The 25295-nt window shown below is 54.7% G+C and overlaps 1 protein-coding gene across 4 annotated transcripts in view; it reads left to right on the top strand.

Annotated features, from left to right (window-relative positions):
* PITPNM2 (phosphatidylinositol transfer protein membrane associated 2) overlaps positions 1-25295 on the top strand; it is a 144652-nt gene that overhangs the window by 39980 nt on the left and 79377 nt on the right. The window contains exons 1-2 of one of the 4 annotated variants that reach the window (XM_067701033.1): positions 23771-23785; positions 24504-24752. The exons of 2 other annotated variants lie outside the window; for them this stretch is intronic. The gene's annotated coding sequence lies outside the window, so the exon portion shown is untranslated. Of the gene's footprint in view, positions 1-23770; positions 23786-24450; positions 24753-25295 lie in introns of those variants that run through there. One more of the 4 variants, XM_067701035.1, reaches the window with a different exon arrangement.

Below are 25295 nucleotides of genomic sequence, written 5' to 3'. Positions count from 1 at the left end.
TGCACAGTTTTCTTTTTAAACAACTCAATGGAGATATAATTCATATAGCGTATAATTCATCCATTAAAAGTGTACAATTCAATGGTATTTTGCATATTCACAGACTTGTTCAGCCAGCATCACGGTCAGGTTTAGAGCATGTCCATCATCCCCCCAAAGAAACCCCACGCCCTCTTAGCTGTCACTTCCCTCCCCCAGCCTCGGGCAACCACTCATCCCCTTTCTGTCACTATGGATTTGCCTATTCCGGACATTTCGTATAAATGGAATCCTACAACACGTGGCCTTCAGTGACTGGCTTCTTTCGCTCATGATAATGTTTTCAAGGCTCGACCGCGTGGTAGCCTGAATCGGTACTTCACTCCCTTTTACCGCAGAATAACATTCCATTGTGTGGACGGACCCTCATTCATCTATCCGTTCATCAGTTGATAGGCATTTACATTTCTCCCACTTTTTTGTTTTCAGCCGCACCTTGCGGCATGTGGGATCTTAGTTCCCCGACCAGGGATCGAACCCATGTACCCCTGCAGTGTAAGCGCGTAGTCCTAATCCCTGGACTGCCAGGGAATTCCCCCCACTTTTTGATTATTGTGAATAATGCTACTGTGAACATTCACGTATACGTTTTTGTGTGGACCTACGTTTCATTTCCCTTGAGTATATCCCTAGGAGGAGAATTGCTGGGTCATATGCTAACTCTATGCTTAACATTTTGAGGAACTGCCACACTTTTCCAAGGCGGCTGTCAATTTTTCAGTGCACACTGTTTTATAATGATTGTTGTGCAGAACTGTATAGTGTGGTGGTTAATGCAGCCTCCAGAACCAAGCTGCCTGGCTTTAGAACCTGGCTGGGAGACTTGGGACAGTCCCCTTCACCTTTCCCAGCCTCAGTTTCCTTATCTGTAAAACGGGGACAAGGTTATAGTGCTCACTGCATGTTGTCATGGGGATTAAATGAGAATATCTACAAAGTGCTTGGTGAGGGCTGTGTCTGTGTTCACTGTTATAAGTATTTCTCTCTAGATTGCAGGTGCTGGGCACGTCGTAGGTACTCTGTGACGTTTGAAAGGCTGCAGAATTTGCTTTTTGGGGGGTGCCCCCTTTTTCAGTGCTTTTGATTCTTCTGATCACCCCTGGGAAAGCCGTCTAGGCTGTCAGTGTCTTGTACCCTGGGAATCTCTCTTCACCTGGAGGGTCTGGCACAGGGCCTTGTGAGGTTGGGGGTGGCCCCTGGACTTGCTTCAACTCCAAGAGGCACTTAAACCTTAAAGCCAGGGACGCAGGGAGCATTCGGAGCCAGGTCTCCGGGACCAGGAGCAGTTTGGTTAACTCAGAAGCTGGGGAGGCAAGACCCAACCCCATGACGGCAGCCCCTGTTCCTCGGCACCCCAGCTCCTGCTCTGCGATCAGCCACTGGGAAGGAGGGTGCATCCCTGGCGGGAGCCCCACAGAGAATCAGCTCAGTGACTGGAAAGCGTCGTCAGAGCTCCTGTGCTGCAGATGTGGCCTGGAGTCCCCAGTGCCTCGCCAGCTCCCAGGTGCAAAGACGGGCCTGCCCCCTCACCTGGCTGTGGTCCTTCTGTCAGAGCCCTGGCAGAGCAGCAGCTCCTTAGTCTGGCAGCACTGGGTATTCTCCGAGGGCTAGTAGTGCCTGGCAGCCTGCGTGCTGTCCAGGTGGGGAGGCAGAGCGCGAGAGCACCCAGGCTTATCATTTGCCTGGATAGCTGAAGGGGGTCCTGCTATAGGGTTCCATACTTTAGAAAAAAGCTGGGGTGGGTGGCGCAAAGATACCAGCTCTGGGTGAGCGTGAAGGAGGGAATCAGTTTACTCTCTCATCTGGCAGATGTTTACTGTGCCAGGCAGTGGGTCACAGTGAGGGAGGAGAACTCTCCATCTGGGATCAGACACGTATCAGAGCATGTAATACATCAGTAAAGGGAGACACAGAGTGCAGCCGAAGCAGAGAGCAGGCAGTGGCCGACTGCCTGATGGAGAAGATTTCATAGAAAATGGGACATTTCTGTTGGGTTTTGAAGGATGCACAGGAGTTTACCAGAAGGGAAGGGGGAAGGGCACAGAGAACAGCAGGAGCCAGTGCCTTTAGTACTCTTAGTGTGTGGTATGTTTGGGGAATGGGAGAAGTCCTAAGTGTCAGAAGTGTGGGTCAAAGGTGGTGAGTTGGAGATCAGGCCAGGAAAGGGGCTGGACCCTGTAAAATTCCAGCCAACACACACACCAAGGAGCTCCCAGCAGGGAAGCTCTACCTACAGAGTTGAGACAAACCTTGTTTTAAACCCAGCTCCATCACTAACTGCAAAGTGGTCTTGAGAAGATTGGGGGTTCAGCTTCCCAGAGGCTTCATGTCATCATCTGTGGAATGGTCAGGTCGAATCTACCTTGCTCAGCAGCCAGGATTAAATGGCACCTATGTGGGGCACTCTGTGATCACTCCACAACCGGGGGTTCTTTCCCTCCTTGTGGGGAGGTGCTTCTAGGGCCCTGGCCCTGCCCTGGAGAGACCTGGGATGGGCCGGGGCTCACAGGAGGGAGGGACGGACAGGGAGTCAGATGTAAGTCAGGACTGGGGGCTAGAGATCCAGGCAGGGAGGGGGTGTCAGGGACCAGCCCAGAGGCCCCGTCATAGAAGCAGGGGCAGCATGAGATCAGAAAGCTCCTCCCTGTTGGGAGCAGTGACAGGTCAGAGAACACCCCAGGCAGGCCACAGCCATAGCCACAGGGATGGTGAGGGAGTCTTCTGAATCCCATGTGCTCAAAAGCTCTGCCCTTCAGATGTGTGATTGGGTCCAGCCCCTTTCCCAGTCTGAGGTCCAGCTCACCACCCTTGACCCCGCAGTTCTGCCACCTGGGACTTCTCCCATTCCCCAAACATACCACGCACTTTGAGTACCTAAAGGCATTGGCTCCTGCTGTTCCCTGTGCCTTTCCCCCTTCTCTCCTGATAAACTCCTATGCATCCTTCAAAGCCCAACTGAAATGCCCCCTCTTCAATTAAATCTTCCCCATCAGGCAGTTATCCACTGCCTTCTCTCTGCTCTGGCTGCACTCCGTGCCTCCCTCTATTGATGCACTGTGCGCTGTTAATGTGTCTGTCCCCCGTCCCAGATGGTGAGTTCTTCCAGGACTCTGAAGCTGGCTGGGGAGGAGGAGCCACCCACTGGTTCCCCCACAGTCCCAGCTGCTTCCCTGACCAGCCAGGTTGTCTTCGAGTCACCCTCCCTGCCAGGAGGTGAGAAGTGGCCGGGTCAGCAGGAGACAGTGCATACACTTCCATGGTGAGCCCTGTACCTGTGTCCAAGTGCAAGGGGGTGAGGCAGCAGGGAGACGCCCTGCAACCTTGGTCTGGCGGGTGGCCTGCTTTTTGTGTGTGTGCCCGGGCACGAGCAGAGCCCTCGTGCCCGCTCCCTTTGACTCTCCGTTCTCCTCTGAGCTGATCAATGTGCTGATATCCATCAGGAAACCGTGTCACCTTCGTTCTCTCCGTAGCCCGGCAGCCATGAGGTATCATTTTGGACTTGTCCACCGCATCACTACAGAGGACCGCGGCCAGCAGGGAAAGAGGGATTATGTTGTTCCCGTCTGGCTTCGGCTGCCTTCCCGGCCCCATCCAGCTGTTCCCTGTTACCCACGGCCAAGTGGCAGATGTGGGGAGCAAGGTCAGCCGGGAGCTGGAGACCTGTCTGTCATCTTCACGTGAATGTCTTCAAGGCTATTTCTGGCCTCGCCATTATCCCCACGGCTTTGGGGGATAAATATAGACACGGATTGAGAAGCCCCAGTGGCAGGCAGGCAGCGCTGGAGAGCATGCGGACGGGGTGCTTGGCTATAAATAAGTCTGCTAGAACACCTCCCGAGCCACGCTGTGCTGTGCGGAAAGACAGATTTCCTTGCCGGCTCCCTCCCAAAGCACACTTGTGCCTGGGCGCGGGAGGGAGGGTCTGTGGGAGGAGAGGGAAGGAGGATGCCGGGCTGTGGGGACCTTGCACAGCGGGGCGGGCTGCTGGGGGTAGTCCTCCCTTAGCACTCTCTAGTAGCTTATAAAGGGCACCGGCTGGTGGCCCTAGCAAGAGTCCTAGGACAGTCGCACGTTGGGGGGCAGTGTGTTGTACCCGGAACAGCATCCTCAGCCCCTGCTTCCCCAGCATCCTCAGGCCTGGTTCCCGCTGCAGCCGGGCCAGCAGACAGGGGCTGGGCCTGGGTGGTCCGGGGGCCCCTGCCCACGGGGCAGCTCCACTGCTTTCTCAAGCTGCCATCTGCCTCCTTTTTCTGCTTCCCCCTCCTGACGAGAGCTCCTGGCTCCCCAGTGCTCAGCCAAGGCAGGCCGCCTAGTGACCCCGTTTAGGCTCAGTGGCAGGGGGTGGGAGTCGGTGGTCCCCGGCCCCTCCCCACCGCCCCCTCCTCATGCCCGCCTTCCCCCATCTGCCTCCTTCCCGTCTCTGACCGCCCCCTCCGAAGCTGCAGCAGATACCTGGGCTGGCGCTGAGCAAGGACCAGGATGCGTGCCCAAGTGACACTTTTCATGCAAAAGGATAGGAGTCAGTATGCTGGCGAGAATCCTGTGACGTCCCCGTGAATAAAATATCGTTGCTGTGCAGTCACCGGTAGTGGGAAGTGATTTCCTCGAGCCCATTCCCCTCCGTGGCCTCAGTGAACAAAGACCCCCTATCCCCACCCCGGAGCATGTGCACAGTCCCGGTGCAAGGACGGGACGGTTATTAATCCTGTGAACATCACCTCTGCGGATGGGGTGTGGGCAGCCCTGCCTGTCCCACGGACGAGGGGTCTGCACCCCTGCCCCACGGTCATTCCTGGTGCTTTAGGGCTTCGAGGACAAAGGGAACCACAGGGCCACTTTGGCTTCTCGAGTGGGCAGCATGTGTGTGGACCCGTCATTCAGCCCAGAGTGTGGGCTCGGAGCAGGGGTTGCAGAGATGAATTGGGTCTGGTCCCCGCTCTGAGGAGCTCATTGGCCAGCAGACGAGACTGATTCAACAGGCAGTTGTGGTGCTGGTGATACGAGCCTGATGGGAAGGGGGGCTCCTCCTGGGGCTCGGAGCCCATGGAGGAAGCTCTCAGGGACTCTGACACATAGGCTGGACTTTGTAGAATGCCAGGTTCACCCAACCCGGGAGGTGGGGGAGGGCCTTCCCAGCAGAGGGAACAGACTGTGCAAAGGCACAGAGGCCAGAGGATGCCCAGTGGGGATGGGTCTCTGCTGGGAGCACAAGCTGAGCCCAGGGAAGGAGCCAGATTGGGGTTAAGGAGCGTGGATGTTGTCTTAGAAGCCAAGGGGGAGCACTGAGGGGCTCAATTCAGAGGGCTGTCACCCTCTGATGTGTGTATTAGAAAAGGCTTCATCTGACTTCAGGGAGATGACAGGTTGGAGGCAGAGGGGAGGAGGGGACAGGCTGGTGGCAGCATCACGGTGTCTTGGTTTGTTGAGTCCCTGAAAGATTTTTTTTTTTTTTTTTTTTGCGGTGCGCGGGCCTCTCACTGCTGTGGCCTCTCCCGTTGCGGAGCACAGGCTCCAGACGCGCAGGCCCAGCGGCCATGGCTCACAGGCCCAGCCGCTCCGCGGCATGTGGGATCCTCCGGACCAGGGCACAAACCCGTGTCCCCTGCATCGGCAGGCGGACTCCCAACCACTGCGCCACCAGGGAAGCCCAAGATTTTTTTTTTTTAAGTCTTGTATTTTCTTTTCTTCCTTTTTAAAAATTTATTTATTTATTTTTGGCCACGTTGGGTCTTAGTTGCTGCATGCGGGCTTCTCTTGCTGCGGAGCACGGGCTCTAGGCGTGTGGACTCAGTAGTTGTGGTTTGCGGGCTCTAGAGCGCAGGCTCACTAGTTGTGGCGCACGGGCTTAGTTGCTCCGCGGCGTGTGGGATCTTCCCAGACCAGGGCTCGAACCCGTGTCCCCTGAATTGGCAGGCAGATTCTTAACCACTGCACCACCAGGGAAGTCCAATTCTTTTGTTTCTAACCAAGCCTGTAAAATCCGGATGTACGTATATGGGTGCACGCCTGAGAAACTCGGGTTTCAAACGATGGCAGGGCCGGGCAAGGAGCCACCCATTGGTTGACTTGCTCAGGTCCCCTTGTCACCAGAGGGGTGACTTTGTCCAGCAAGCTTGGCCGCTGCCAGTAGCCCGGATCTGGAGCCGAGATAACTGCTTCCCTAGGGCCTTAGCCCATGACCCCGGTTTCCCTCTCCAGGCTCCAACCCCGAATCAGCCGGTTGTAAGAGGATGTTGGTGTGTGGCTCCCAGCATCCCCACCCCGCCAGCCACGTTCCCCTCCTCAGCCTAATACTGATGCTATGCGGTGAGTTCCAGCACCCTGAAAAAGAAGTGACTTAAAAAGTGCCGTGTGGGGCTTCCCTGGTGGCGCAGTGGTTGAGAGTCCGCCTGCCGATGCAGGGGACACGGGTTCGTGCCCCGGTCCGGGAAGATCCCACATGCCGTGGAGCGGCTGGGCCCGTGAGCCATGGCCGCTGAGCCTGCGTGTCCGGAGCCTGTGCTCCGCAAGGGGAGAGGCCACAACAGCAAGAGGCCCGCGTACCGCAAAAAAAAAAAAAAGTGCCGTGTGATGGAAAGATAAACATGTTTGCTTTAGTGAACCACAGAGCCCAGAAGTTAATCTGGTCATGTAAATGTTTTCACGTATTTATGATTCTGCGGGTATACATTGGTAAATAGAAGAAAGGAGAGGTTGTGTGGCCTTGACCTTGCCTTCGGAGAAAGGTGTGGTATTTGTTAAGCCCCAAAGCCCCAGCCTTCAGGGATTGAGAAGGTCAGAGCCAGGAGCCTCCTAAAGGGCATTCAGGTCCAAGCCCTTCATTTCTCAGATGGGGAATAAAGCAAAACTGTTTCTCTGCTCAACGCTTCTGACACCAAACGTGTGGGTTTTCCACACCAAGCAATTTTCCAGTTCTCTGTGGGCACCAGCTGGGTGTCCTTCCAGTCAATTCAGTTCTGACGTTAACTTCCCGAGGTTAGTGAAGACCCCTTGGGTTCAAGGCTCAGTCCCACTAGACTGCCCCCTCAGACTCCAGTCACACGTCGTGGGTCCCCGGTTACCCACCCCTGACTGGGCTACAGGTTGGGGGTGCCCACCCTCCCCCACCTCAGGTTCAGTAATTTGCTGGAAGTTCACAGAACTCCGGGGACATTTACTTATGTTAACTGGCTTATTATAAAGGATGTGATAAAGGATACAGATGAACGGCCAGAGGAAGAGGTATAAGGGGTGAGGTCTGGAAGGGTCCCAGGCACAGGAGCCTCTGTCCCCGTGGAGCTGGGTGCACCACCCTCCCTGATGTGTTCATCGACCGGAAGCTCTCAGAACCCGTGGTTGAGATGTCATCATACAGGCATTAGCTCAACCTCCAGCCCCTCTCCCCTCCTGGAGGCTGGGGGGTTGGGCGAAAGTTCCAACCCCCTAATCACGTTTTGGTCTTCCTGGCTTCCAGCCCCTGACACTCCCTAGGGGCTCCCAGCCACCTGTCATCTCATTAGCATAACACTCATCACCCAGGAAAGTACAAGGGTTTTAGGACTCTTTAGAATTCTTTAGTTCCTCTGTGCCAGGAGCCAGGAGACAAGACCAAACATAGTTCTTTTTTTTTTAAATTTATTTATTTACGTATTTATTTTTGGCTGCCTTGGGTCTGCATTGCTGTGCGCGGGCCTTCTCTAGTTGCGGCGAGCGGGGGCTACTCCTCGTTGCGGTGCGTGGGCTTCTCATTGCAGTATGGTGGCTTCTCTTGTTGCGGAGCACGTGCTCTAGGCACCCGGGCTGCAGTAGCTGTGGCTCACTAGCTCTAGAGCACAGGCTCAGTAGCTGTGGCACACGGGCTTAGTTGCTCCGCAGCATGTGGGATCTTCCCGGACCAGGGCTCGAACCCGTGTCCGCTGCATTGGCAGGCGGATTCTTAACCACTGCGCCACCAGGGAAGTCCCTATATTTCTTATTATATCACAGTATCTCAGGGAAACTGATCCCCGTGGAGCTGGGTGAAGGGACATGTGTCCCGAGGCACACAGAGGACTTGGTGGCAGAGCCTGGTCCTTGGGCCCCCTCTCAGGTCTGTCCTGGGGCCCATGGAAGTCACTCCCTTCCCTGCCCAGGAAGATGGAAAGCTGACAGCTTGGTCTGCAGGGACCCCAGAGGCGTTCCCTTCCCCTCTCTGTGCTGCCTTGTCCCCTGCCCCCTGCCCCCTGGTGGACCAGCGTCGCAGGTCGACCTGGCTCCCACATTGGTTCCTCACCCACCTGCTTCCCCTCGTACCTCTTTTTTTTTTTTTTTTTAAATTTTCTGTCTTACACAACTTTATTCTATTGTTTGACTGCAGCATTTGGGTAAGGAGCACACTTTTCTTCTTGGCTAACGTTTCCCTTTGAGCTCTCGCATGGCACGCGGGATCTTAGTTCCCCACCCAGGGATAGAACCCATGCCCCCTGAAGTGGAAGCTCGGAGTCCTAACCACTGGACCACCAGGGAAGTGTCCCCCTCGTACCTCTTGAACCCAGCAGGACAGGTGGTCTGCGCCCGACGGGTGTGGGTCGGAAAGCAGGTCAATGCCGGGTGAAGTTCCTGAGCCTGGGGGTCAGACGGGTACGAGCCCTGTGGCTTTGGACAGGTGCCACATCCGTCACTCTCTGCAAAGTGGAAATCATAAAATGTCACCTCCTAGGGGTGCTGTGAGGATGAAATGAAATGAGCTCCAGCAGGTGGGGGTCCTTTCTGGCCTGTTTCTGCTGTCTTTTGAAGGAAGTGTTTCAGATCCCTCTGCACCGACAGGGAGACTGAGGCATAGGAAGGCTGTGACTTGGGAGGGTCACAGAGCCAGTGCCCGCTTGGGGCCTCTGTTGTTCCTTAAGCGCGGTGACTTCTCTCCCGTGCCATGGCGGGTGTGCTGCAGGAGGCCTGGGCCAATGGCAGGGTCTCTGGTCAGAGGTCAGAGTCTAGCCAACGACCTTGAACAAGCCACTCAGGCAGGGTTCCAGTGTCCTTGTTTGCCCAAACACTTGTGCACATGATCCAGGCCAGTGTTTACCAGGGTCTAATGGCTGGCGCTGGGCTGGCACCCGGCGATCTGGGGAGATTTTTAGGAACCTTCCATTTCTTCTTCCCTTCTTTCCTTTGATCTGTAGGCCCCTCCCCCCACCCGTCCCCTTCCTCCGCCCTGTCTGGAAGGGCCTTTGGAAGGCTGACCCTGTGATCCCATGCTGTCGCCTGGGCATGGTTTTGGAGAGCCACTGGGCCTTTGATGTGTGTGTGCAGAGGACTGCCCATGAGTTATGGTCCTGTGGGGGAAGGGGGAGGCCTCTGATTACCAGCTTCCCAGATTCCTTACTTTATGGCTGGAGCTGGAGGGCTGCTGTTTGGATAACATCCCCAGAGGGCTTGGCCTGCTTTAAGGGCGCAGAGCAGATAACAGAGACCGCAGGACTGTCGCACCACTCCTGGGAAGCCCCCTCTGAGCTCTTGGAGGGTCCAGAAGCTCTCTGAGCTCCTCTGTACTCCAGCCCCCCACCCCCGCCAAACCCACCCCCGTGCCCCTCAACTCCGTGCCCCTGACTGGTCACCTCAGCTGAGATGACCTGACCCCCTGCCCCGAAGTGTATGGTCAGCCCTAGGTTGGTGAGGCTCAAACAAGATAGACGCTTCGGAAATAAGTTACCTGGCTGGGTAGGAAGTTTGTGACCCCGAAGCGTGGCAGGAGCAGCTGCCCACGTGGCCCGGCGAAGTCTGTCTGCTCTAGGCCAGCTGCGGCCTTGGACGCCAGCCTGCATGTGGCGGTCCCTGGCTCAGGGGATGGGCTTCGTCCCTCAGGTGACAGGGGATGCCTCTGCCAGAGGGTCTGACGGGTCCGGCTCTGGCCCTGCAAACCTCAGGTTCCTCACCGCTGACCTGGTCTCCTCTGAAAACCGTCACCCAGCTCATGGGATTCTCGGATGCCCAGTGCTGGGAGTGAGGGGGCTCGTAGAGGGTGCCACTGGGACCTGCCCGGGAATCGCAGATACTCTGGGCTCCTCTCTGCCCCCAGTGTCATTGCTCTTGTTCGTTCGTGGCTGTTGTTTTAGCAGAGAGAAGATGGTAGACCCACAGACCAGCTGGAGGGTGGCGTCTTGTCGGTTTCTGTCTCGGGGTTGGAGGGTTTGGAGATGTGAAGATGTCTCCGCCCGGCCGTCACCTGTCTCCGGGGTCCTCTGGCTCCACAGGTGTGGCCCAGGGGGAGCTGCGTGCCCTTTTTCTCCCTCCCGGCTCTGGCCCTGGCATTGGGGCTTTGGGGATGAGAGAGTGAGCTGCAACAGCGTCCAGCCAGGGGGCTGCCGGGTAGCAGGGGGGACGGGACTCAGTAGCAGAGGGAAACTCTACCTCAGGGCCTTCTTCAGCAGCCTTACTTGGTTGTTTACAAATGGTTGCTTTCTGTGGTCGTTTTTTTTTTTTTTTTTTGGCCGCACTGCCAGGCATATGAGATCTTAGTTCCCCGACCAGGGATCAAACCTGTGCCCCCTGCAGTGGAAGCGTGGAGTCCTAACCACTGGACCACCAGGGAAGTCCCTCTGTGGGGTGTTTTTTGAACTTTTTTTTTTTTTACAAAAGCCTTTTGGGATTATAATTCACATCCTATACAATTCACTCATTTAAAGTGTACAATTCAGTGGTTTTTAGTATATCCTCAGACCTGTGCAGCCATCACCAGTATCAGTTTTAGAACATTTTCATCTCTCCAAAAATGAACCCCTGGACATCCCGCCCCCGCCCGCCCTCCCCATTGCTTCCTAAACCCCCAGCCCCTGGCAACCACTAATCTGCTTCCTGTCTCTGTGGATTTGCCTCTTCTGGACGTTTGTGTCAGTGGAATCCTACAGTCTGTGGCCTTTTGTACGAGGCTTCTTTCACCCAGCATGGCGTCTTCAGGTTGATTCATGTTGTAGCCTGTGTCAGTACTTCATTCCTTTTCGTGGCTGAATCATGTGTCATTGGCCATGTTTTGTTTTCCTTTCATCGGTTGATAAGTGCATTTTTTAAAAAGATTTATTTATTAAAAAAAATTTTATTTTTGGCTGTGTCGGGTCTTAGCTGCGGCTCGCGGGATCTTTCATTGTGGCGCACAGGCTTTTCTCTAATCGTGGCGTGCGGGTTTTCTCTCTCTAGTTGTGGCGTGTGGGCTATGTAGTTTGCAGCACGCAGGCTCTCTAGTCGAGGCACGCAATCTCAGTAGTTGTGGCACGCAGACTTTGTTGCCCCACGGTATGTGGGATCTTAGTTCCCTGACCAGGGATCGAACCCTCGTCCCCTGCATTGTAAGGCAGATTCTTTACCACTGGACCACCAGGGAAGTCCCGATGAGTGCACTTTTAAAGTGATTTTTTTCTCCATCTCAAACACAGTTCTGAGCTACTGAGTGGGTCAGGGGCAAGTGTAGAGAATGCAAATAGCAGAAACGGCCGCTTCCAAGAGGGGCTCGCAGGGGTGGGACGGGGACATTCTTTCTCTGAGCAGCCCCTCGAGAGGGAAAAGGGAGAGTTGGGGGGACCCGGAAGGAGAGGGTCTGTTTTGGGTTTTCTTTTCTTATTCCGGGAGATGGGCAGACAAGGAGAGTGCCAGGCCTCAGCAGAGGTAGTGGACTCTTGATGGAGGCCTTGGCCAATGCTGGAACCCCGGGCCGCGTATGTCCCGAGGCTCTGCGTTGAGGCCAACATGTAAGGCCTCCAGGAGCCTTGCAGGCAGATCCAGAAGGAGCCCAGATTAGAGTCGGCCTGATTGATTACAACCCAGGGATTAGGGGAGGGCAGTTAAGCGTTTGTTTAATCTTGCTCTAATTGTCTCGTCTTTCCTAACAGAGTGACTAGTAATCCTGTTTGAGGCTGAGTGCAGCACTCCTTTCTGGAGGACAGAGTTTTTTGTTTTTTAATTTATTTATTTAATTTACTTTTGGCTGCGTTGGGTCTTTGTTGCTGCGCAAGGCTTTCTCTAGCTGCGGTGAGCGGGGGCTACTCTTTGTTGTGGTGCACGGGCTTCTCCTTGCAGTGGTTTCTCTTATTGCGGAGCATGGGCTATAGGCGCGCGGGCTTCAGTAGTTGTGGCATGTGGACTCAGTAGTTGTGGCTCGCGGGCTCTAGAGCACAGGCTCAGTAGCTGCGGCACACCGGCTTAGTTGCTCCACGGCATGTGGGATCTTCCCGGACCAGGACTCGAACCGGTGTCCCCTGCATTAGCAGGTGGATTCTTAAGCGCTGCGCCACCAGGGAAGCCCGAGGACAGAGCTTTTATTGAAAGGCATCACACCTCTCAGCTCTCTACAGGCCATGCCTGAGCCACCGCTGGTTCTTAGGTGCAGAGGCCGCAGCCAGGGGTCACAGGGAAGATTCTGCAGCCTCCAGGTGGGGCCGGCCTCACCCACCCCAGAGTGTAAGTGCAGAACACTGGGTGGGGGGTTTCTCCACTGAGCTGTCTTACTTGCAAGGACCCCTCAGGTTCCAGAACCAAACAAGAGGGCCAGGAGGTGCAGAGAAACAGCTCCTGCGTTGACTGTCTCCGAAGTCAGGCGTCCGTAGGAGGCTTTGCCCACTTTATTTAATACGAGCCCTGCATCAGCCCTGCCAGGCGGGGGTGACGGATGAGGACGCATCGGTGCAGGGGGGCCTCCCAGCTTACGCGTGGATTGGAATGGCTCCTGCTATCCGACGCTGTGGGTGGCCCAGAGAGAAGGGCTGATCTTCTTCATAGGAACCGCCGGCTGGTGCGGGTGGGGTCTCCAGGGTAGTGTGCGGACGGCGCTTTCTGGGTTTGACAGCCAGGCTCCCGTAGGCTCTGGGTGATGGCAGGAAGGTGTCTGAGTCGGGGTGGCCCACCTGGGGATTCCAGGGTTTTAAAAAACATCAGCCAGGGCTTCCCTGATGGCGCAGTGGTTGAGAGTCCGCCTGCCGATGCAGGGGACGCGGGTTTGTGCCCCGGTCCGGGAAGATCCCACATGTCGCGGAGCGGCTGGGCCCGTGAGCCATGGCCGCTGGGCCTGCTTGTCCGGAGCCTGTGCTCCACAACGGGAGAGGCCACAACAGTGAGAGGCCCGCGTACCGCAAAAAAAAAGAACAAAAACACACAAAAAAAACATCAGCCAAGCTGACCCTCGTGCTTGTTTTGCATTTGGGCCTCAGGCACATGGTGATACTGGCTTCTCACTCCCCCACCCCCAGCTCCCAGCCGCCTGCCCCCAGCCTGTGCCGGGGAGGAGTCACCAGCATCAAGAACCACTGACCCGCAGTGGAGAAGTTAGATTGATGGACTCAATAGCCCCCCACCGTCTATGGTGGTGAGAGCCAAGGGGGGGGAAGATCGATCAGCCTCTGTCGGATTGTCCCGCGAGACAGAGGGCGGCTCTCACAGCCGGAGGGACCGCTGTTTTTCACCCGTGTGAGCAGCTGGAAATCATGTGCCCCACGAGGCTGCTCCTGGGGCCGCACAGCACTTGGGGGGTTCCCAGAAGTCTGTCTCCTAAGGAAGGGGCTGCAGGACGGCGATCCTGCCGTGAAGCCAGGGGGCAGGTGGCCTGGCCCCGTCAGCAAGAGTGTGACCGTGTGAGTGGCCCAACCCCTGCTGCTTCTCCTGGATGCTACAGCCCCATGCTCATTACAGAGCTTCCCGCTTGTCCTCCTTGCTCGAGGAAGCAGGGCAGGTGGGCCTGCGGAGACCTCACTGTCTAACAGTCATGAAATGTTAGAACAGCTGCTGATACTTACTGGGTGCTCGCCCTGTGCCAGGCACTGTGCGGGATACTTCCCTCATGTTATCTCATTTCATCTTTGCGACACTCCCGGTGTCGGTGCTGACGCTAACCTCCTTTTACAGATGAGGAGATGCCGAGAGACTAGGTAACTGGACTGGGCGTTGCTGGCCTGGCTTTTGACTCCTTTTGGAGGCCCAGCCGCCCAGTTGGTGGTCACTGGGAGCTAGATGGGCAGGACAGAGTGCTGGCTGGGTCTGTAACCCCTGGCGGGACTTGAGGCAGTTACCTTCTCGAGCTTCTGTTTCTACAGCTGTCAAGTGAAGACAGAAATGCCTGCCTCTGAGGACGGTTGTGAGGATGGAAGGAGATGGTCTGGATCAAGGGTCAGGAGCTTCCAAGATGGTCCTCTACGCTCCTGCCTCCTGGTACTCGGCCCCGGGCAGTCCCCTCCCACGCTGGACAGGGCTGACCCGTGTGACCCATGGATGTGGTGGGAATGACAGAGTGTAAGGGCCAAGGCACAGTGTGTTTCTTGCTGTCCTCTCTCTTGGGTCGCTCCTTCTGGGAAGCCAGCCGACACCCGTGAGCTCAGAAGTGGCTCTTCCGGCCCTAGCTGAGCCTTCTGAGGACCACAGTCCTGGTCAGCCTCTTGACTGTGACCCCCTGAAGGACCTGGAGCCAGAACCACCTTTTGCTAAAAGCCCCTTTCGGATTCTGGATGCCCAGAAACAGCATGAAATTATGAACGTTCATTGTTTTAAACCACTAAGATTTGGGGTAATCGGTAACACAGCCATAGATCACTAATACAAAGTGCCGTAAATGCTCATTTCCTTTCTGCTGTTTCACTGACTCATCTTTGTTCCACTGGCTGCAGAGATGCCTGTTTGCTGCTCTCCCTCATAACTGCAGGTCTTGATGGCTCACATCAAGGCCTTTGCACAGAGCACCGGGGTTGGTCCCATCCAAAGCCCGCAAGGGCACATCTGCTTTGCTGGTCCCTGGAACCTTCCGTCTTCGGCCTGAGCTTGAGGGCTGGTAGGGAGGTGATGGGTGAGGGAGAGGCAGGTGAAGAGTGGTCTCTAATCCATGGGTTTCTCTTGCTTTGTTTGCAGGAGTTGTTTTAGTTGAGAGTGAGGCAGGGATGTTCCAGCCTTTGAGTATGGGAGGAAAATTCATGTTCTTTCTTTCTCCTCCTCTTTTTTCATCTTCCTCTTTCCCTGGCTCAGCATTACAGACCACCTGAGACAAAGACTTTTTCCCTTTTGTGGGGGTCAGTCTGCAGAGAGCCGGTCCTAGGGCCCAGAAGGGAGCCGGGGGCAGCCGGATGGTCTTCCCAAGAGAGGGTTCTGGGCCAGCAGCGAGGGTAGGAGGGTCCCCTTTTGAAGCAGACCAGGCAGGTGGGAGGCCATAGGAAAAAGGCAGGGAGGGTATAGGCCGGGCACAGTCTGTTGCCTTTGAGAGAGCCAATCTGGCTGGTGGGAAGAGGCACTTAACAGCCTCTGCCAGCGATGTCCCTGTTGTTGGCCCCAAACAGACTGATCTCACTGGCCAGTTGCAAGAAAGTAGATTTCGGACCAACGGCTTGATCTCTAGTGCCCAGCGGGGATGGAGTTTTACAGCCTCAAGCTTCTTCAGATTTGCACAGAAGGGCCGAAGGTGTCCCCTGTAAGATGCCTCACCAAAGTCCTTGTGGCTACCCTGTCCTGAAGGACCTGTCCCTTACCTTCTCATTCTCCATAAAAAGCAAGATGACTTTATATGGTTCATGGAGAGGGAGGGCTGTGTTCCACTTAGCTTGATCTGCTCGGCGGGTACGAGTGGTCTTGTTGAATCTGTACGTGCTTTTATTTATGTATTTACTTATTGCTTATTGAAGTATAGCTGACTTATTAGATTCATAGTGAGTCAGTATTTTTGCAGACTATACTCCATTATAAGTTATTACAAGATAATGGCTTGTCCATGCTTTTAAAGAGCTGTGTTGTACATCCTTTATTGTTAGTTATCCATAATTCAGTCATTCCATAGAGCTTTTTAAAAAAATTTTTGAAAACATTCTATAGAAGTGTAACAAACCTACAGAGTGTACAGACATTAAGTGTCCTGCTGATAGCTTTGTACAGACTGACCATCCAGATCGATTGACAGGGCGTCAGCTGTCCCCAAAAGCTCCCCCGACTTCCAACAACCACCCTCACTTCTAAAGCCATCCACAGGGACTTCTCTGGTGGTCCAGTGGTTAGGACACTGTGCTTTCACTGCCGAGGCCTGGGTTTGATCCCTGGTTGGGGAACTAAGATCCCAAGAGCCATGCGCGTGGCCAAAAAAATTAAAGAATAAAGCTATCAACAGAGTTTTTGGACACCACTCATATGCCAGGCGTTGTTCTAAACACTGGAGATTTAGCAGTGAACCAAATGAAATCCCTTCCTAAAACACACTGGTGATACTAAATGCCAGGAAGGGAAATAAGCAAGGGACTAGGATAGAGAGAGAGGGTGAGGGTGGTAGGGGTTTGAGATACCATGATAGAGCCTCTCTGTAAAAACCTAAATGAACTTAGGAGCAAGTCCTAATAATATCTGAGAAAGAGGGACTAGCAGGTGCAAAGGGCAGAAGTGTGCTTGGCAAGTCTGAGGAGTGAGAGAGGAAAAGTGGAAGGAGATGGTAGAGTCAGGGGTGTGATCTTGGAGGACTTGTAGGTCGTGGTAAAGACTTTGGACTTGGGACTTCCCTGGTGGTCCAGTGGTTAAGCCTCCGCGCTTTCACTGCAGGGGGCCTGGGTTCAATCCCTGGTCGGGGAACTAAGATTCTGCATGCCACGCAGCACGGAAAAACAAACAAACAAAACTCAAAAAAACCTCCTAAGTGTGAAGGGAGCTGTTGGAGGGTGTTGAGGTATAGGCATGACATATTCCTATTTGCATTTACATTTTTTAAAATAAATTTATTTTATTTATTTATTTTTGGCTGCATTGGGTCTTCGTTGCTGCGCACGGGCTTTCTCTAGTTGCGGCGAGCGGGGGCTACTCTTCATTGCTGTGCGGGGGCTTCTCATTCTGGTGGCTTCTCTTGTTGCAGGGCACAGGCTCTAGGCTCCCGGGCTTCAGTCATTGCGGCATGAGGGCTCAGTAGTTGTGGCACACGGGCTTAGTTGCTCCGCGGCATGTGGAATCTTCCCAGACCAGGGCTTGAACCCGTGTCCCCTGCATTGGCAGGCGAATTCTCAACCACTGCGCCACCAGGGAAGTCCCGCATTTACATTTTAAAATGCTCACTTTGGCTGCCGTGTAGCTAAAAGAGTTGTTAGTGAAGCTATTCTTCAGAGGGTGGCATAGAGGGAAGTGAATCACCTTCAAGGATGAGTTGGAAGCCACTTGCCCCTTAGCCATGCACACAGAATCACCCACCGGCCACCAGCGTGCAGGCCTCCCCTCTCCTCCGTGTCTGGCCGCTGAAAGGGTGGGGGCTTTCAGGTGTCCCCTGGGTCTCAGAGCTGCTGGGGAGGCATCGTAAGGCGGAGCCAGGCGCGGAGCTTTTCCTCCCCTCCCCCTGCCCAGCCTGGGTTCCGAGGGAGTTAACTGCACACTTGGGTGCTGACCAGTGCAGCTGGGCTGAGTGGAGCGAAGTATGAAGATCTTGGGCCTGACCTTGGAGACCTCCGAGAGGAACCAGGCCAGTCCCGCTGTGCTGTGGGCTTCCCTGAGGGGCCTGCTCTGAGACCTTTCCCTCCGGCTTATGGAAACTCACGTAGCCCGGATGTCAGAGTTGCAGAAGCTGCCAGGGGATCTGCCTCTGCTTTCTTGGGCCCCTCTCCCTTCCTCCCTCCCTCCCTTCCTTCCTTCTTTCCTTCCTTCCTCCCTTCCACACTTCTCTCAAGATACCCTATGGTGGACCTAGAGATGATCCTACTAAGTAAGTCAGACAGAGAAAGACAAGTATCATATGATATCGCTTATATGCAGAATCTTAAAAAAAAGATACAACGGAACTTATTTACGAAACAGAAACAGACTCACAGACTTAGAGAACACATTTATGCTTACCGGGGCAGAAGGGTTGCAGGGAGGGATAGATTGGGAGTTGGGGATTGACATTGTACACACTGCTATATTTAAAATAGGTAACCAACAAGGATCTACTATAAAAAGATTAAAATTTTTTTTTAAAAGGGACTTCCCTGGTGGTCCAGTGGTAAAGAATCCGCCTTCCAATGCAGGGGATGCGGGTTCAATCCCTGGTTGGGGAACCAAGATCCCACGTGCCGCGGGGCAGCTAAGCCCACGCACCACAGCCACTGAGCCCACGTGCCACGACTAGAGAAAGAAAACCCTCACGCCACAACTAGAGAGAAGGCTGTGCACCGCAACGAAGAGCCTGCATGCCGCAACTAAGACCCAACGCGGCCAAAAAAATAAAGAAAATAAATAATAAAAATAAAATAAATAAATATATATTTTTTAAACCTATAAAAAAATTTTAAAAAAAACCCCAGCGATGCACTATGGAACAGTGAGAACCAGCTCAGGCCCTGGAACCTCATGACCAGGGTTGGAATTCGGTTTCATTGCCTCCAGGCTATGTGACCTGGAGTAAGTAAGTCACGAACCTCTCTGTGCTTCTGTTTCCTCATATGCAAAATGGGGACAAAAGGGATTAAATTAGTTAAACCACATAGCACACAGTAAGCCTACAGGCCCCATCCTCTGCCTTCTGGGTCACTGACCATCCCCACCCCCACCCCCCACCCCCCGCTAGCCTGTACAGAGATTAGTGGTGCATGTCTTCTTTGAGTTGTCTGAGATCACTGCCCCTGGACCCTCTTTGAAGGAATGCATTTGGGAGATTATAATTAGAATCATTACCATTTATCGACCTTTGCCCACGTCCCAGCTATATGCCAAACACATCATCTCACCTCACCCTCAAAAAAATCCTGTTTTCTTCCCCGTGTTATAGAAAAGAAAACTGAGCCTTAGAGGGATGAAGGAACTTGCCAAGGTCCTCTGACTGGTTATCGCAGAGCAGGATCTGACTGCCCGCCCACGAGCTGCTTCTCTCCAGCCAGGAGCAGCGTGATGGTGCCGGCTTGCCATGGTTCCTTAGGGCTACTGGTTTCCAATTCTTGCTCAAGGCCACCCTGCCTGGTCCCAGTGACTCTCCCTGCATCTGGCTATAGGATGGGCCAGAGAGGACCTCTCTGCAAAAACCTACATAGACTTAGGAAGCGAGTCGTGTAATATCTGGGGAAATGCATTCCAGGCAAGAGGGCACAGCATGTCCGAAGGCCCTGAGGCATCTTTCAGAGAGGGTGTTCCTTGGGCCTTCTCCCTGTGGGCCTATGGTAGGCCATCAGGGACACAGGGAATCCTGACTTGCTGACGCTGGCTAACACGAGGAGCCTTTCTTTGAAGGTCCCTGGCATTCCTGCGTGACTGGAGGGGCCTGTGAGCTCCCCGGCTGCACTTCAGGAATTCAGGTCCAGCTAGTGGCAGGCCACAGAGGGTGCTCCCCGAGTCACTGTGGAGTTGTCAGCCCCTCCTGTATCTTCAAATAGCATTTTGGAGAGTGGACTCTTTTTTTTTTTTTCTTTTTATATCTGTTCATTGTGGTAAAATATACATAAAATCGACCACTTGAACGATTTTTTTTTTTTTTTTTTTTTTTTTTGCGTTACGCCGGCCTCTCACTGCTGTGGCCTCTCCCGTCGCGGAGCACAGGCTCCAGACGCGCAGGCTCAGCGGCCATGGCTCACGGGCCCAGCTGCTCCGCGGCATGTGGGATCTTCCCGGACCGGGGCACGAACCCGTGTCCCCTGCATCGGCAGGTGGACTCTCAACCACTGCGCCACCAGGGAAGCCCCACTTGAACCATTTTTAAGTACGTAGTTCCAGTGGCATTAAGTACATTCAGGTTGTTGGGCCACCATCCCCAGCATCCACCTCCAGAGCTCTCTTCTTTCCCCAAACAGACACTCTGTCCCCATTAAACACTAGCTCCCCCTCCCCCATTCCACTGGTACCTCCCCTTCTACCCTCGGTCTCTGTGAATCTGCCTTCTCCAGGCACCTCATACAAGTGGAATCACACAGTATTTGCCCTGTGGTGTCTGCCTCCTTTCACTCAGCACAGTGCTTCCCAATTTCATCCGTGCCGTCGGGGAGCGGACTTTTTAGAAATAGATGAGGTGTTCGCAGTGTATGCCGGCCCCTGCCCCAGGAGCTGCCAAGGAACAAGAGGAAGAGAAGCCCAGGTCCTGGATAAAGTAACTCACATCATCCCTACGCCTGAAGGCTGGGGCTCCTCGGCTCCTGGCTTCCCCTGTTTGCATTTCTGTAGGTGGGCGCATCTTGAAAGCAAGACCCCCGTCCCACATTTAGTCCTCCGCGGGCTGTGTGTTTAGGTGCTTCTCATCTCAGCCTCATTCTTCTCATCTGTGAAATGGACCTCGTGCACTGATTCTCAGATTATCTTTGGCCCTGTTGAGCTGGCTTCCCGTGGCCAGCCCGGAGCTGCCCCTTGTGTGCCAGGCCAACTGGGAGCAGGTGGGGGAGGAGTCCTTCTTAGACCATGACTTTTTTATTTATTAAAAATTAATTAAGGGACTTTGATGTATCAGGACTTAAGAGGAGTTGACAGGTCACATGGTCTCGGAAAGCACAGGGCTGGTAATCTATTTAAAAAAACATTTTCTTCTTCTTCTTTTTAATTTAATGAAGGAAATCATTAGCTGGGAAATTGGTAGAGCTGATTTATTCCTGTTTTGGGGAGGGGGAGTGGAAGAGAAAATCTGCTCTAATTGCCATTTGTTCTAAAACTATGTCAGCAAAATATTCCCATTAGCTGGGCCTGGCATGGATGGAGACAGGGCCTCCAGCTTCCTTCCCTTCACACCGTGCTCTGGGCAGGGGCAGGGGGCTCTTTCTGGACCCAGGTGGGCAGCCGTGCTGTCAGCAGAGTCGCATCTTCTTAAAGGTCCCAGCAGACCTGCCCAGGTTCCCCGGTGTGTGTTCCGGTGGGGCCCCGGCTGCCCGCGAGCCCCGGGGCTCTCACACTCAGGGCCAGGTTCCCAGGGATGCAGGACTGGGACCCCCCATCTGGGAAAGAAGACTACGTGCCTCCTGGGCTTCATCTGGTTCCAGGGGGAGGCAACTGGGTTCACCCTAAAAATAACCAAACATGCAAACAGCTTCAACAGGCAAATGTTTTTCGTATCTGTGGGCCAAATAATTTAAAGGTACAGTTGTTTTTCCACTGTCCCAGTCTGTTTGTCTTCCCGGAGTGGGGAGGCTCTCTCGGGGGTGATCTGGGCTCTTCTGGGGTCACTGTCCTCTAGCACCCCGGTTGAGGCCCGGCTGGGCACTGAGGCCTCCCTGTGGGCCCTCAGCCACTGCCCTCTCCGTGGACACCTCCTGCCCAAGTCTGGCGAGGGGTGAGCCCCCTGCCTCCCCCACGCGCTGGCCGGCCTGGTTGGAGCACTGGTGCCCCTTCAGGCTTGCTGCGTGTGCGCAAGAGGTCCACCTTATGCCTTACTTTGATTTTCTGAGCTCTTCTAGCCCAGAAACAGGAGTAAAGCAAGTTCTCAGAGAGTAAAACAAGTAGGATGTGGAGAAGGTGGAAGGCGAGGGATCAGCTGGGTGCGAGCCCCACTCTGAGCAGTGGCTAGGTCTAGGCCAGGTCTCCCGACCCCCTGCCTGTGCTGGCCTCCCCACGTTGGGGGCATCTGGGCCCTCGCCCACCTCTATCCTTCCTCACTGCCCACAGCGCCACTGTGAGGCTCCAAGGCACATTGTCACATTCACGGCCGGGAACCCTGTCTGTCCCTGTAATAATCTTCCCATGCATGTGCCATGTCTAGGGGGAAAGCCCACCATCAAGTGGGGGGGGTCCTGCGGGCGCTGAGTGTGGTCACCCCTTGGGACGGTGGGCCTGGGACTCCAGGGCAGGGGTCTAAAGCCATGGGGCGGGGCCACCGTCGCTGGGAGTTGGTCCACAGTGTGGGGGAGGGGCAGACCCAGACCTGTGGGGTGGGGTACTGTCCTCTACAGAGTCTTCATTCATTCACTCACGCGCTCATTCATTCATTCCAAAGACTCGTTCAGTGCCTGCTGGGTCCCAGGCTGTCTTCTAGACCCTGGGGATACAGCAGTGAAAATAACCCAACCAAAATCCCTGCCCCCATGAAGCCTCCAGTCCAGTGGGAAAGACAACTTTAAAAAAAGAACGTGCTACACCACGGATGAACCCGAAAGATGTTACACTGTGTAAAATAAGCCAGACGCAAAAGGAGAGATACTGCATGATTCCACTTACATGAGGTGCCTTAAGCAGTTAGGTTCAAAGTAGCGTGGTGGGTGCCAGGGACCGGAGGGAGCGTGGAATGGGGAGTCAGTGTTTAATGGGGACAGAGTTCCAGTTTTACAAGATGAAGTTCTGGAGATGGACGGTGGTGATGGCTGCACAACAGGGTGAATGTCCTTAATGCCACTGAACAGTACACTTAAAAATGATTCAGGGCTTCCCTGGTGGTGCAGTGGTTGGGAGTCTGCCTGCCGATGCAGGGGACGCGGGTTCGTGCCCCGGTCCGGGAAGATCCCACATGCCGTGGAGTGGCTGGGCCTGTGAGCCATGGCCGCTGAGCTTGCGTGTCCGGAGCCTGTGCTCTGCAACGGGAGAGGCCACAACAGTGAGAGGCCCACGTACAGCAAAAAAAAAAAAAAAAAAAAATATATATATATATATATATATGATTCAGATGGTAAGTTTGACGTTACGTGTATCTTACCACAATTCAAAAAATAAAAATGAAGAAAGAAAAGCCCACGGTATATTAGATGAGGATCAAAGCTATGAAGTAAATGGGAAAGTCAGGGGAGTGCTGGGGCTGGGGCTGAGTTTGAAATAAGTAAGGGGGTCGAGGAAGGCCTCAGTGAGGAGGGTCCCAGAGCCGAGGCTACGGGGGAGGCAGCTCTGGGCAGAGGGCGCCTGGGTACAGATGCCCCGAGGCAGGCAGGGCAGGGCCTCCAGGCCTTCCCCTGTGAGTGGGGTGAGACCAGGTGACTTCAGGGCACAGGGGGATCCCTGTGGCCATCCTGTCGGGTGGAAGGGGCATGCGGGAAGCTAAGAGAAGGCTTTGCAGGGGGAGGGGGAGCCAGCCGGGCCCGCGGCCCTCAGCGGCCATTCCCAGCGCTGGGTGACCCATACCTGTGGGTGGGCTCAGAGCACAACCGCAGTTATGGTTGTTCGTGGTTGCGTTTAAGTTTTTCCACGGCCACCCCCGAGATGTCACTTCTCCCCGACTTGGGAGGGGTTCGGGTGGGCGAGGGACAGCAGTGGGATGGCTTGGCCAGCTTCAGTTCTGGCTTTGAAGCCACACAGCCGTCGCCCGGGCCCTTGACCTGCCCTGGCATGGGGTCAAGTGCTGGGTGCCCCCTCCTACCCGGGCCTGTTCCAGAGTCTCCTGCCTCTCAGGAAGCCCATGCCAGCCAGGCTGGGGGGAGCTGGGGGCCTGGGCTTCAGCCCCAATTCCTCCCGCCTTGCCGTGTGCTCCACCAGCTGAGTCTGGGTTTCTGCATCTGCAAAGTTAGGTTTGGATTCTAGTCCAGCCACTGCGCCAGGGCACAAGCCTGTGAGAACAGCTTTGTGCACGTGGGAAGGTGTCCCTGAGGACCCGAGACAGCGCAGCCCGAGACCACGAAACCCCTGCACAACCCCACGGGGGTCCACTGCTGCCACTTTAGGAATGGGGGGAGGGTCTATTCCAATCCTTCATCTCCTGCCCGGACGTTCTAGGGATGACCTCAGGAGTTGCCAGGGGAAACGGCAGGAGATGGGGTTCTAGAATAGGGGTCTAGGGCCAATAGGGACAGGAGGAGAGGTTAGCGGTTCAGGGACCTACATCATTACGGAGTCCACCACGTCCACTCCCCAGCTGGCACCCAACTGCCCACCCTCTGTCCTTTTAGAGGGAGCCTTGGGGCCAGGCTGCAGACAGAAGCTCACTCCACTGCCCAGACACCATGGGGTAAGTAGGGAGAGGAAGGGATGAAGGAGAGACGGAGGAACTATAGGTGCTGGGCTTGGGCCGTGTCCTACCTTCCCATCCCAGTAAGTCCTTAGAGCTGCTCTGTCCAGGGTGATCACCACCAGCCCCGTGTGACTTCTTAATTTTAATTTTAAATAAGTGAAATAAGATTAAAAATTCCATTGTCCAGTCACACGAGTCACATTTCAGGTGCTTAGTAGCTCTTGGGCTAGTGGCGGCCGTACTGGACAGCCAGGCGTAGAACGCATCCGTCAACCCAGAAGGTTCCATAGGGCAGCGCCAGTCTCATCTCTAGAGCAACCCCAAGTGGTAGAGACTGTTGCCCACCTTTTTACAGATGGAGAAGCTGAGGCTCAGAGAGGGGAAATGGCTTGCTAGTCAGGCCTCCAGGGAGTGTAAGAGAGTACTCAAACCTGGGTGCATCGAGCCTCAGAGCGTGAATAACGGGGTCCGTGTGCACACGTGTCCTGCTGCCCAGAGGGCTGCTTCTTGGGACAGAGGAGACCAAAGCCCACTCGCTGGCCACACACACGCTTTGGGACCTCTGCCTCAGTCCCCAGGGCCAGGCGGACCCCCCCCCCACAGGCTCGATTACCCAGTGGGGAGCAATGCTTTAATGAAAAGGCCAGACAAGGATTAACATTCTGTTTGGGGCCTCCGGGACTGCACCTTTGAGACCGAATCCCAAATCCCATAGGAGAGGCTTCAGGAAACATCACTGGACTCTGAAAAACTCATTCTGAAAGTAAGAGAACGATAGCCCAAAGCTTGGAAACAGCCCACGTGTCCGATGAATCCGATGCTATGATTCAGCCGTAAAGAGGAAGGAAGCACTGACCCAGGCTACAAAGTGGACGAACCTCGAGAACATGATGCAAAGTGAAAGAGGCCGCACACAGAAGGCCACAGAGTGGATGATCCCATTGATGTGAACTGTCCAGAACAGGTAAATCCAGAGACAGAAAGCAGACTGGTGGTTGCCCGGAGCTGGGGGGGGCGGCATGGGGAGTGAGTGCCTGTTAGGTTTGGGGGTGATGAAAATGTTCTGGAATTAGAGGTGACGGTGGCGCAGCACCATGAATGCACTCCGTGCCTCTGAACTGTGTACTTTAAAATGGCAAAAATGGTCAGTTTTATAGGTGTTTTGCCACATTAAAAGTGAGAGGAGGGCTTCCCTGGTGGCGCAGTGGTTGAGAGTCTGCCTGCCGATGCAGGGGACACGGGTTCGAGTCCTGGTCTGGGAGGAACCCACATGCTGCGGAGCAACTAGGCCCGTGAGCCATGGCCGCTGAGCCTGCGCGTCTGGAGCCTGTGCTCCGCAACGGGAGAGGCCGCGACAGTGAGAGGACCGCGCACCGCGACGAAGAGGGGCCCCTGCTTGCCACAACTAGAGAAAGCCCTCGCACAGAAACGAAGACCCAACACAGCAAAAATAAATAAATTAATTAATAAGCTCCTACCCCCAATTAAAAAAAAAAAAGTGAGAGGA

The sequence above is a fragment of the Pseudorca crassidens genome, chromosome 12 (assembly GCF_039906515.1).
Source record: "Pseudorca crassidens isolate mPseCra1 chromosome 12, mPseCra1.hap1, whole genome shotgun sequence".
Taxonomy (NCBI): Eukaryota; Metazoa; Chordata; class Mammalia; order Artiodactyla; family Delphinidae; genus Pseudorca; species Pseudorca crassidens.
This window is presented reverse-complemented; position numbering and strand designations above follow the sequence as displayed.